The sequence below is a fragment of the Ips typographus genome, linkage group LG13 (genome assembly GCF_016097725.1).
Source record: "Ips typographus isolate SLU linkage group LG13, UJ_Ityp_2.0, whole genome shotgun sequence".
Taxonomy (NCBI): domain Eukaryota; kingdom Metazoa; phylum Arthropoda; class Insecta; order Coleoptera; family Curculionidae; genus Ips; species Ips typographus.
In genome coordinates this window covers 3,923,972-3,935,945 of record NC_138434.1, presented here as the reverse complement: position 1 = coordinate 3,935,945, position 11,974 = coordinate 3,923,972, and the positions used below count along the sequence as shown (strand labels likewise).

At 28.0% G+C, this 11,974-nt stretch overlaps 1 protein-coding gene across 1 annotated transcript in view; it reads left to right on the top strand.

The window, feature by feature from the left end:
- Positions 1 to 8,743: 8,743 nt before the first annotated feature.
- LOC145737198 (putative G-protein coupled receptor B0563.6) overlaps positions 8,744 to 11,974 on the top strand; it is an 86,604-nt gene continuing 83,373 nt past the window's right edge. The window contains exon 1 of the mRNA XM_081991799.1: positions 8,744 to 8,827. The gene's annotated coding sequence lies outside the window, so the exon portion shown is untranslated. The remainder of the gene's footprint in view (positions 8,828 to 11,974) is intronic.

Sequence of the window (11,974 nt, the reverse complement as noted above, 5' to 3'; positions counted from 1 at the left end):
AAAATTGACATCAAATTTATGAAATTCAGATCAAAATCATGAAATTGACATCAATTTTATGAAATTCAGATCAAATTCATAATTTTGATGTCAGTTTTGAATTTTGATGTTAATTTCATAAAATTGATCAATTTCATGGTTTTGATCTGGATCTCATAAATTTGATGTCAATTTGAATTTCGAAGTCAATTTCCATGAATTTGACGTACATTTTTAGCTTTCAAGTCCATTTTCAAGAATTTAATGACAATTTCCATTTTCATGAATTTGACGTCAGCTTACACTTTTTAAGCCAATTTTTATGTATTTGACGTCAGTTAGCAATTTTTAAGTAAATTATCCGGAAATTGACGTCAATTTTCAGTTTTCAATTAAATTTTCATGAATTTAATGACTCTAAAGCAGTCCACAACCTTCAATATGTTGTTTAAACTGTCCTTAAACCTCTTAAATGCTCCTGAAGTCTAAACAGATTTCGGAAGCTTCCAAAACACTATAGAAACTTCAAATGCTTGCAAAACAGTGTCCTCCAGAAGCTTCCAAATGCTTTTTATCTAGTCTAGAAGCTTTAAAAAAGATTCAACTGTCTAAAAGTGTAAATTGAGGTAAATTTCATCAAAACCATAAAATTTACATCAAAATCATGAAATTAACATCAATTTTATGAAATTTACATCAATTTCATAAAATTTAGATCAAAATTATGACACTCACATTAAAACGAAAAAATTAATAGCAATCTAACGAAAATCAGATCAAATTTATGAATATGATGTCGGTTTTATGACTTTGACGTCAATTTTTAATTTTTAAGTATTATTTCGTGAATTTGCCATTAAGTTCATGAAATTCAAATCAAAATTATAAAAATAACATTAAATGCATACATTTTTCAAAATTTTGGTCTGAATTTCAGTTTCAATGTCAGTTTCATGGTTTTAATGTCAATTACCTACATGAAATTGATGTTATTTCATACATTTGATGTCACGAACCTCATATTCACGAATTTTTCATAATTTTGATCTAAATTTCAATGTTTTGATGGTACAAAATAAACACAAATTTTATGAAATTGACATCAAATTTATGAAAGTTGACTTCGAAATTCAAAATTGACATCAAATTTATGAAATTTAGATCAAAATCATGAAATTTACATCAAATTCACGAATTTTTCATAATTTTGATGTCAGTTTTGAATTTTGATGTCAATTTCATAATTTTGATCTGAATTTCATAAAACTGATCAATTTCATTGTTTTGATCTGAATTGCATAAATTTGAGATGTCAATTTGAATTTCGAAGTCAATTTCCATGAATTTGACGTACATTTTTAGCTTTCAAGTCAATTTTCTTGAATTCACATTTTTCATAAATGTGATGTCAGTTTAGTCTAGAAGCATTAAAAAAAACAAACAGTGTAGCAGCTTCCAAATGCCTCTGAAGCAGTATAAAAAGCCTCCAAAAGCCTTTGGAACACTCTGAAAGCTTCTGTATGATTTTAGAGCAGTTTTAAAGCTTTCAACAGTTTCTAAGATTTTATAATGCCTCTGAAGCAGTCCTGAACCTTTAATATACTCTTTAAACTGTCCAAAAACATTCCAAATGCTCCTAAACCAGTCTAAAAAATTTCAGAACTTTCAAAACACTATAAAAACTCTCCAAAAACAGTATCTAGCAGCTTCCAAATGCCTCTGAAGCAGTATTAAAAGCTTCCAAAGGTGTTTGGGACAGTCTGAAAGTTTCTAAATGCTCTTTAACTAGTCGAGAAGCATTCAACAGACTTCAAAACAGTCTGAAAGCGATTCTTAAGCAGTTTAAAAACCTCCAATAATTTCTAGAACCGTTTAGGATTTCCAGTCCCAGAAACAGAACCTTCAATATGTTGTTTAAACTGTCCTAAAACCTCTTAAAAGCTCCTGAAGTCAAAAAAGATTTCGGAAGCTTCCAAAACACTATAGAAACCATGTGCAGAAGCTTCCAAATGCTTTTCATCTAGTCTGGAACCTTTAAAAAAGATTTAACTGTCTAAAAGTGTAAATTGATGTAAATTTCATCAAAACCATAAAATTTACATCAAAATCATGAAATTAACATTCATTTTATGAAATTTACATGAAGATCATGAAATTCAGATAAAAATTACGAAATTAACATCAATTTCATAAAATTTAGATCAAAATTATGAAATTCACATTAAAACCAAAAAATGTATAGCAATCTAACGAAAATCATCAAATTTACGAATATGATGTCAGTTTTATGACTTTGACGTCAATTTTGAATTTTTAAGTATTATTTCGTAAATTTGACATCATGTTCATGAAATTTAAATCAAAATTATGAAAACATAACAAAACCACATTAAATTCGTAAATTTTTCAAAATTTTGGTCTGAATTTTAGTTTCAATGTCAGTTTCATAGTTTTAATGTCAATTACCTACATGAAATTGATGTTAATTTCATACATTTGATGTCACGAACATCAAATTCACGAATTTTTCATAATTTTGATCTAAATTTCATAAAATTTATATGAATTTCAATGTTTTGATGATACAAAATAAATATAAATTTTATGAAGATGACATCAAATTTATGACAGTTGACTTCGAAATTCAAAATTCACATCAAATTTATGAAATTCAGATCAAAATTATGAAATTGACATTAAATTCATGAATTTTTCATAATTTTGATGTCAATTTCATAATTTTGATCTGAATTTCATAAAATTTATCAATTTCATGGTTTTGATCTGAATTTCATAAATTTGATGTCAATTTCAATTTCGAAGTAAATTTTTATGAATTTGACGTACATTTGTAGCTTTCAAGTCAATTTTCAATAATTTAATGACAATTTCTATTTTCCAAGTAAATGTTCATGAATTTGATGTCAATTTACAATTTTTAAGCCAATTTTTATGTATTTGACGTCAATTAGCAATTTTTAAGTAAATTATCTGGAAATTGACGTCAATTTTCAGTTTTTAATTCAATTTTCATGAATTTCATTATTCCAAAGCAGTCCACAACCTTCAATATGTTGTTTAAACTGTCCTAAAACCTCTTAAATGCTCCTGAAGTCTAAACAGATTTCGGAAGCTTCCAAAACACTATAGAAACTTCAAATGCTTGCAAAACAGTGTCCAGAAGCTTCTAAATGCTTTTCATCTAGTCTAGAAGCTTTAAAAAAGATTCAACTGTCTAAAAGTGTAAATTGATGTAAATTTCATCAAAACCATGAAATTTACATGAAATTCAGATAAAAATTACGAAATTAACATCAGTTTCATAAAATTTAGATCAAAATTATGAAATTCACATCAAAACCAAGAAATTAATAGCAATTTTACGAAAATTAGATCAAATTTATGAATATGATGTCAGTTTTATAACTTTGACGTCAATTTTTAATTTTTAAGTATTATTTCGTGAATTTGACATCATGTTCATGAAATTTAAATCAAAATTATGAAAACATAACAAAACAACATTAAATTCGTAAATTTTTCAAAATTTTGGTCTGAATTTTAGTTTCAATGTCAGTTTCATAGTTTTAATGTCAATTACCTACATGAAATTGATGTTAATTTCATACATTTGATGTCACGAATGTCAAATTCACGAATTTTTCATAATTTTGATCTAAATTTCATAAAATTTATATGAATTTCAATGTTTTGATGATACAAAATAAACACAAATTTTATGAAATTGACATCAAATTTATAACAGTTGACTTCGAAATTCAAAATTGACATCAAATTTATGAAATTCAGATCAAAATTATGAAATTGACATCAAATTCATGAAGTTTCATAATTTTGATGTGAGTTTTGAATTTTGATGTCAATTTCATAATTTTGATCTGAATTTCATAAAATTTATCAATTTCATGGTTTTGATCTGAATTTCATAAATTTGATGTCAATTTGAATTTCGAATTTTTATGAATTTGACGTACATTTTTAGCTTTCAAGTCAATTTTTAATAATTTAATGACAACTTCTATTTTGCAAGTAAATGTTCATGAATTTGATGTCAATTTACACTTTTTAAGCCAATTTTTATATATTTGACGTAAATTAGCAATTTTTAAGTAAATTATCCGGAAATTGACGTTAATTTTCAGTTTTCAATTCAATTTTCATGAATTTCATGACTCTAAAGCTGTCCACAACCTTCAATATGTTGTTTAAACTGTCCTAAAACCTGTTAAATCCTCCTGAAGTCTAAAAAAACTCCAAAGTCTAAAACACTATAGAAACTCCAAATGCTTGCAAAACAGTGTCCAGAAGCTTCCAAATGCTTTTCATCTAGTCTGGAAGCTTTAAAAAAATTTAACTGTCTAAAAGTGTAAATTGATGTAAAATCATGAAAGTATCATCACTTTTATGAAATTTACATGAAAATCATGAAATTCAGGTAAAAATTACGAAATTAACATCAATTTCATAACATTTAGGTCAAAATTATGAAATTCACATTAAAACCAAAAAATGTATAGCAATCTAACGAAAATCGTCAAATTTATGAATATGATGTCAGTTTTATGATTTTGACGTCAATTTTGAATTTTTAAGTATTATTCCGTAAATTTGACATCATGTTCTTGATATTCAAATCAAAATTATGAAAATAACATTAATATCATGAATTTTTCAAAATTTTGGTCTGAATTTCAGTTTCAATGTCAATTACATGAAATTGATGTTAATTTCATAAATTTGATGTCACGAACATCGAGTTCACGAATTTTTCATAGTTTTGATCTAAATTTCATGAAATTGATATAAATTTAAATGTTTGATGATACGAAATAAACATAAATTTTATGAAATTGACATCAAATTTCTGAAAATTGACTTCGAAATTCAAAATTGACATCAAATTTATGAAATTTAGATCAAAATCCAGAAATTGACATCAAATTCGTAAATTTTTCATAATTTTGATGTCAGTTTTGAATTTTGATGTCAATTTCATAATTATGACCGGAATTTCATAGATTTGATGTCAATTTCATCACTTTTATGAAATTTACATGAAAATCATGAAATTCAGATAAAAATTACGAAATTAACATCAATTTCATAAAATTTAGATCTAAATTATGAAATTCACATTAAAACCAAAAAATGTATAGCAATCTAACGAAAATCATCAAATTTATGAATATGATGTCAGTTTTATGATTTTGACGTCAATTTTGAATTTTTAAGTATTATTCCGTAAATTTGACATCATGTTCTTGATATTCAAATCAAAATTATGAAAATAACATTAAATTCATGAATTTTTCAACATTTTGGTCTGAATTTCCGTTTCAATGTCAGTTTCATGGTTTTAATGTCAATTACATGAAATTGATGTTAATTTCATAAATTTGATGTCACGAACATCGAGTTCACGAATTTTTCATAGTTTTGATCTAAATTTCATAAAATTGATATAAATTTAAATGTTTGATGATACGAAATAAACATAAATTTTATGAAATTGACATCAAATTTATGAAATTTAGATCAAAATTCGTAAATTTTTCATAATTTTGATGTCAGTTTTGAATTTTGATGTCAATTTCATAATTTTGATCTGAATTTCATAAATTTGATGTCAATTTGAATTTCGAAGTTAATTTCCATAAATTTGACGTACATTTTCTCATTGGACAAATTCCTAACGCTTGGAAGTAAATTTTACTTGTCTCATACTGATTGTTAAGGTAAAATTTTGGGAATTTTTGAGAAAGTTGGGTCGGTATTAAAAATCAGAATAAAACATAACACGTACGTGGTGGATTTGATTTATTAACCGAGAGACGAGGGGTTAAGTGCGCAAATATGTTCGGAAATGCAAGAAAATTTTGAAATTTTATGAAATTCAGATCAAATTCATAATTTTTTCATAATTTTGATGTCAGTTTTGAATTTTGATGTCAATTTCATCGTTTTGATCTAAGTATCATAAATTTGATGTCAATTTGAATTTCGAAGTCAATTTCCATGAATTTGACGTACATTTTTAGCTTTCAAGTCAATTTTCAAGAATTTAATGACAATTTCCATTTTCATGAATTTGATGTCAATTTACACTTTTTAAGCCAATTTTTATGTATGTGACGTCAATTAGCAATTTTTAAGTACATTTTCCGGAAATTGACGTTAATTTTCAGTTTTCAATTCAATTTTCATGAATTTCATGACTCTAAAGCAGTCCACAACCTTCAATATGTTGTTTAAACTATCCTAAAACCTCTTAAATGCTCCTGAAGTCTAAACAGATTTCGGAAGCTTCCAAAACACTATAGAAACTTCAAATGCTTGCAAAACAGTGTCCAGAAGCTTCCAAATGCTTTTCATCTAGTCTAGAAGCTTTAAAAAAGATTCAACTGTCTAAAAGTGTAAATTGATGTAAATTTCATCAAAACCATGAAATTTACATGAAATTCAGATAAAAATTACGAAATTAACATCAGTTTCATAAAATTTAGATCAAAATTATGAAATTCACATCAAAACCAAGAAATTAATAGCAATTTTACGAAAATCAGATTAAATTTATGAATTTGATGTCAGTTTTATGACTTTGACGTCAATTTTAAATTTTTAAGTATTATTTCGTTAACTTGACATCATGTTCATGAAATTCAAATCAAAATTATGAAAAAAGTATTAAATTCATGCATTTTTCAAAATTTTGGTCTGAATTTCAGTTTCATGGTTTTAATGTCAATTACATGAAATTGATATTAATTTCATAAATTTGATGTCACGAACATCGACTTCACGAATTTTTCATAATTTTGATCTAAATTTCATAAAATTGATATTAATTTCAATGTTTTGATGATACAAAATAAACATAAATTTTATGAAATTGACATCAAATTCATGAAATTTAGATTAAAATCCAGAAATTGACATCAAATTCGTAAATTTTTCATAATTTTGATGTGAGTTTTGAATTTTGATGTCAATTTCATAATTTTGATCTCAATTTCATAAAATTTATCAATTTCATGGTTTTGATCTGAATTTCATAAATTTGATGTCAATTTCAATTTCGAAGTCAATTTTTATGAATTTGACGTACATTTGTAGCTTTCAAGTCAATTTTCAATAATTTAATGACAATTTCCATTTTCCAAGTAAATGTTCATGAATTTGATGTCAATTTACACTTTTTAAGCCAATTTTTATGTATTTGACGTCAATTAGCAATTTTTAAGTAAATTATCCGGAAATTGACGTCAATTTTCAGTTTTTAATTCAATTTTCATGAATTTCATTACTCCAAAGCAGTCCACAACCTTCAATATGTTGTTTAAACTGTCCTTAAACCTCTTAAATGCTCCTGAAGTCTAAACAGATTTCGGAAGCTTCCAAAACACTATAGAAACTTCAAATGCTTGCAAAACAGTGTCCAGAAGCTTCCAAATGCTTTTCATCTAGTCTAGAAGCTTTAAAAAAGATTCAACTGTCTAAAAGTGTAAATTGATGTAAATTTTATCAAAACCATAAAATTTACATGTCACTTTTATGAAATTTACATGAAAATCATGAAATTCAGATAAAAATTACGAAATTAACATCAATTTCATAAAATTTAGATCAAAACTATGAAATTCACATTAAAACCAAAAAATGTATAGCAATCTAACGAAAATCATCAAATTTATGAATATGATGTCAGTTTTATGATTTTGACGTTAATTTTGAATTTTTAAGTATTATTCCGTAAATTTGACATCATGTTCTTGATATTCAAATCAAAATTATGAAAATAGCATTAAATTCATGAATTTTTCAAAATTTTGGTCTGAATTTCCGTTTCAATGTCAGTTTCATGGTTTTAATGTCAATTACATGAAATTGATGTTAATTTCATAAATTTGATGTCACGAACATCGAGTTCACGAATTTTTCATAATTTTTATCTAAATTTCATAAAATTGATATAAATTTCAATGTTTGATGATACGAAATAAACATAAATTTTATGAAATTGACATCAAATTTATGAAATTTAGATCAAAATTCGTAAATTTTTCATAATTTTGATGTCAGTTTTGAATTTTGATGTCAATTTCATAATTTTGATCTGAATTTCATAAATTTGATGTCAATTCGAATTTCGAAGTTAATTTCCATGAATTTGACGTACATTTTTAGCGTACATTTTCTCATTGGACAAATTCCTAACGCTTGGAAGTAAATTTTACTTGTCTCATACTGATTGTTTGGTATTTTGGGAATTTTTGAGAAAGTTGGGTCGGTATTAAAAATCAGAATAAAACATAACACGTACGTGGTGGATTTGATTTATTATCCGAGAGACGAGAGGTTAAGTGCGAAAATATGTTCGGAAATGCTAGAAAAATGCTTGGCAGCCAAAGTGTCAATGGCCCTTGCACCCTTTTAATGGAATTCCTTCCAGCATTCCACCCTCTTTCACTATTATTGGTGCATCAGTGGTTGACAAGTTTCCAATTGGATAGATAATTGGGACCCTTAATGAAACGACCACTTAAACTATCAAAAATCCAGGCACGTATTACACAAATATCGATCACTAATTAACAATAAACAAACCCACATTAAGTGGTAACAAAACAATCAATCTTTCCTTTACACTATATATTTTCAGGGCCCTTATTTCCATTAAAGGGCTACTTACGCGCTTGCGTTTGTTACGAAAAACGCGTGGTTGAGAAAGTCGCGATTCCCTTTCACAACTTTCCAGTTTATTGCCGAAGTTAGTACGTTGAACAGCATCGTTCCATGTTCCTGAAGTTTCGTCAAGTTTTTCCATTCGGTAAGTCATGCATAATCAATTTTTTTTTAAGGGACAAAGTGGGCAAACAAGGGAAGAAAGTTAATTGATTCAATTAGTATTTCGTAAAATTTCCTCAAATTTTTCGTGTCTTCTTCTCACTGAGTTCGTATTTTTTTTAATTAGGAGAAGGGTTACTTTTAGATATTTTTTATTTTACGAATTTAATCATAAAAACTAGAATCGTACAAACCTTTATAAAAGTGTAATTTTGATGACACGGTTTGAATGGGTATATGCAACCAGACTTACACACAAAAGCACTAAAATCGTGGAAAAAGCAAAATTATTTTCCTCAAAAAAGCACAAAAATCACTCTTTCAGAGATCCAAAATATTTTACTTTTTTTGAAATCAAATTCTAGAATTGAAGCTTTTTAAACTGCTTTAGTAGCATACGAAATACTGGATATTGTTTTGTAAATTTTCAGTTTTTTTGAACTACTTGAGGAGCATTTGGTTTTGGAAAATTAAAAGAGCATATTGGTTAAGGTTCTGGAATGATTTAGAGGCATTTGGAAACTTTTAGACGGTTCTAGAATGTTTTGGAAAATTTAGACTAGTTAAAGAGCATTTGAAATCTTTTTAGACTACTTTAGGAGCATTTGGAAGCTTTTAGACTGCCTTGAAATTTTTTGAGAGCTTCTATACTAGTTGAAGATTAGTTGAAAGCCTTTAGAACGTTCTAAAAGCTTTTGGAAACTTCTAAATGGTTTTGCAAGGCTTTCGACTGCTTGAGGAGCATTTTTGAGTTTCTGTAGTGTTTTTTTTTTGTGTAAATCTAACCGTTTTTCAGATTAAATTAGATCAAAATTTTAACACCCTGTATCTTGGTTGTTTTTGGGAGTTCAGGGTGGTTCAACCACTCCAAAGAATCGCCTTGAACTGCCCTTTTTAGTGGTGTAGAGCAAAAAGTTGTATCTAAAAAATTAAGTACAGGACGAACAAAAACAATGACCCACTACGAATTTCGTACACACCCTGTATACAGGCAACTGTATTGAAGTTCAAACGTTACGTAATTCGGTTAAGTGGTTCATTAGGGACAATTTTGCACTTTTGTAGTTTTTTTGCAAATCTAACCGTTTTCGAGATATTTTCCAAAAACTACTTTGACGCACTTTTTACCGAAAATTAGTTCATAAATTTAACACTCTGTATCTTGGTTGTTTTTGGGAGTTCAAGGTGGTTCAACCACTCAAAAGAATCGTCCTGAACTGCTCTTCTTAGTAGTGTAGAGCAAAAAACAGTATCTAAAAAATTGTGTACAGGGTGAGCAAAAATAATGACCACTCAAAATTTCGTGCACACCCTGTATAAAGGCAACTGTATTGAAGTTCAAACGTTACGTAGTTTGGTTTAGGGGTCTATTAGGAACAATTTTGCACTTTAGTAGTTTTTTTGTAAATCTAACAGTTTTTGAGATATTTTCCAAAAACTAATTAAATGCACTTTTTACAGAAAATTAGTTCAAAATTTTAACACCCTGTATCTTGGTTATTTTTAGGAGTTCAAGGTGTTTCAACCACTCAAAAGAATCGTCTTAAACTGCTCTTTTAAGTAGTCTAGAGAAAAAAAATCTATCTAAATAATTGTGCACAGGGTGATCAAAAATAATGACCCACTAACAATTTCGTGCACACCCTGTATATAGGCAACTGTGTTGAAGTTCAAATGTTACGTAATTTGGTTTAGTGATCCATTAGGGACAATTTTGCACTTTTGTAGTTTTTTTGTAAATCTAACCGTTTTCGAGATATTTTCCAAAAACTACTTTGAGGCACTTTTTACAGAAAATTAGTTCAAAATTTTAACACCCGGTATCTTGGTTATTTTTGGGAGTTTAGGGTGATTAAACCACTCAAAAGAATCGTTTTAAACTGCTCTTTTAAGTGGTCTAGAGAAAAAAATTCTATCTAAATAATTGTGCACAGGGTGATCAAAAATAATGACTCACTAACAATTTCGTGCATACCCTGTATACAGGCAACTGTGTTGAAGTTCAAATGTTACGTAATTTGGTTTAGTGATCCATTAGGGACAATTTTGTACTTTTGTAGTTTTTTTGTAAATCTAACCGTTTTCGAAATATTTACTAAAAACCACTTTAATTCAGACGGTCAGTATAGTAGGCCAGGAAAAACCTTCATTTAGTCAAAATTTCGGTGCATTTTTTCAAAAAATCCCGAATAACTTGATTATTTGAAACGTTCCGTATAGACACATTAAATGATCGTAACTAGCTAATGATTGGAGCTATCACGTGACGTTAAGCAGACCCCGCTAACTTGCCACGTCTGGCCGCTAGAGGGCGTCAGACTTGATTACCTATATTCGGACATTTTTCTAAATATCTCGAAAACGGTTTGAGTCAGCAGTGTGACATTTTTACCATGTATGTCCCTCAAAGAGACGCAACTTTCATTAAATACAACATTTTACCGTACAACGCACCAGTTGACCTTGAAAAATAAAAAAGTAGATTTTCGACATTTTTAAAAGGGGACCATATGAATTTTTTTGGGAAATTTTTGACTTTTTGAAATTTGTCTTTAACTGCCTTAGTTAGTTTAGGTTAATGGTAGAAATGTGACGTAAAGTGTCATTTGTCAAAATATAATTTTTAAGGGTGCCTTGAAAACTGTAAATATCTCCTAATTTCCAAGTCAGTGTCAAAATGGCGGCAGTTATAGCCAAACGGACACCAAATTCGTATTCTCCATGCCATAATTAGTTAAAATGGTCTTTTTAGACTACTTTAGGAGCATTTGGAAGGTGGTTGAACAGTTTAAAGAGCACTCTGAAGCTCTGGACTGCTTTTAAGGCATTTGAAACCTTGTAGACGATTCTAGAAACTTTTAGAGAGACACATTAGTTGTCAAAGTTGCTTTTATTATTTTCAAAAAGCTAAATTCCTTGAAATCCGGACTCTACTGATGACACAGTTTGAATGGGTATGCAACCAGACTTACAATGTAATAATGCAGGTCAAGGAGTTGTAATTTTTTTAAATTTTACTAGCAATAAGAGCTTGAAAGGTTTAATTTGAAGATATATGAATTAGTTTCTCTTTGATTTACCCAAAATCGAACCGGAAATGTACACATAAATACATCAGCCTCCTTTCGAT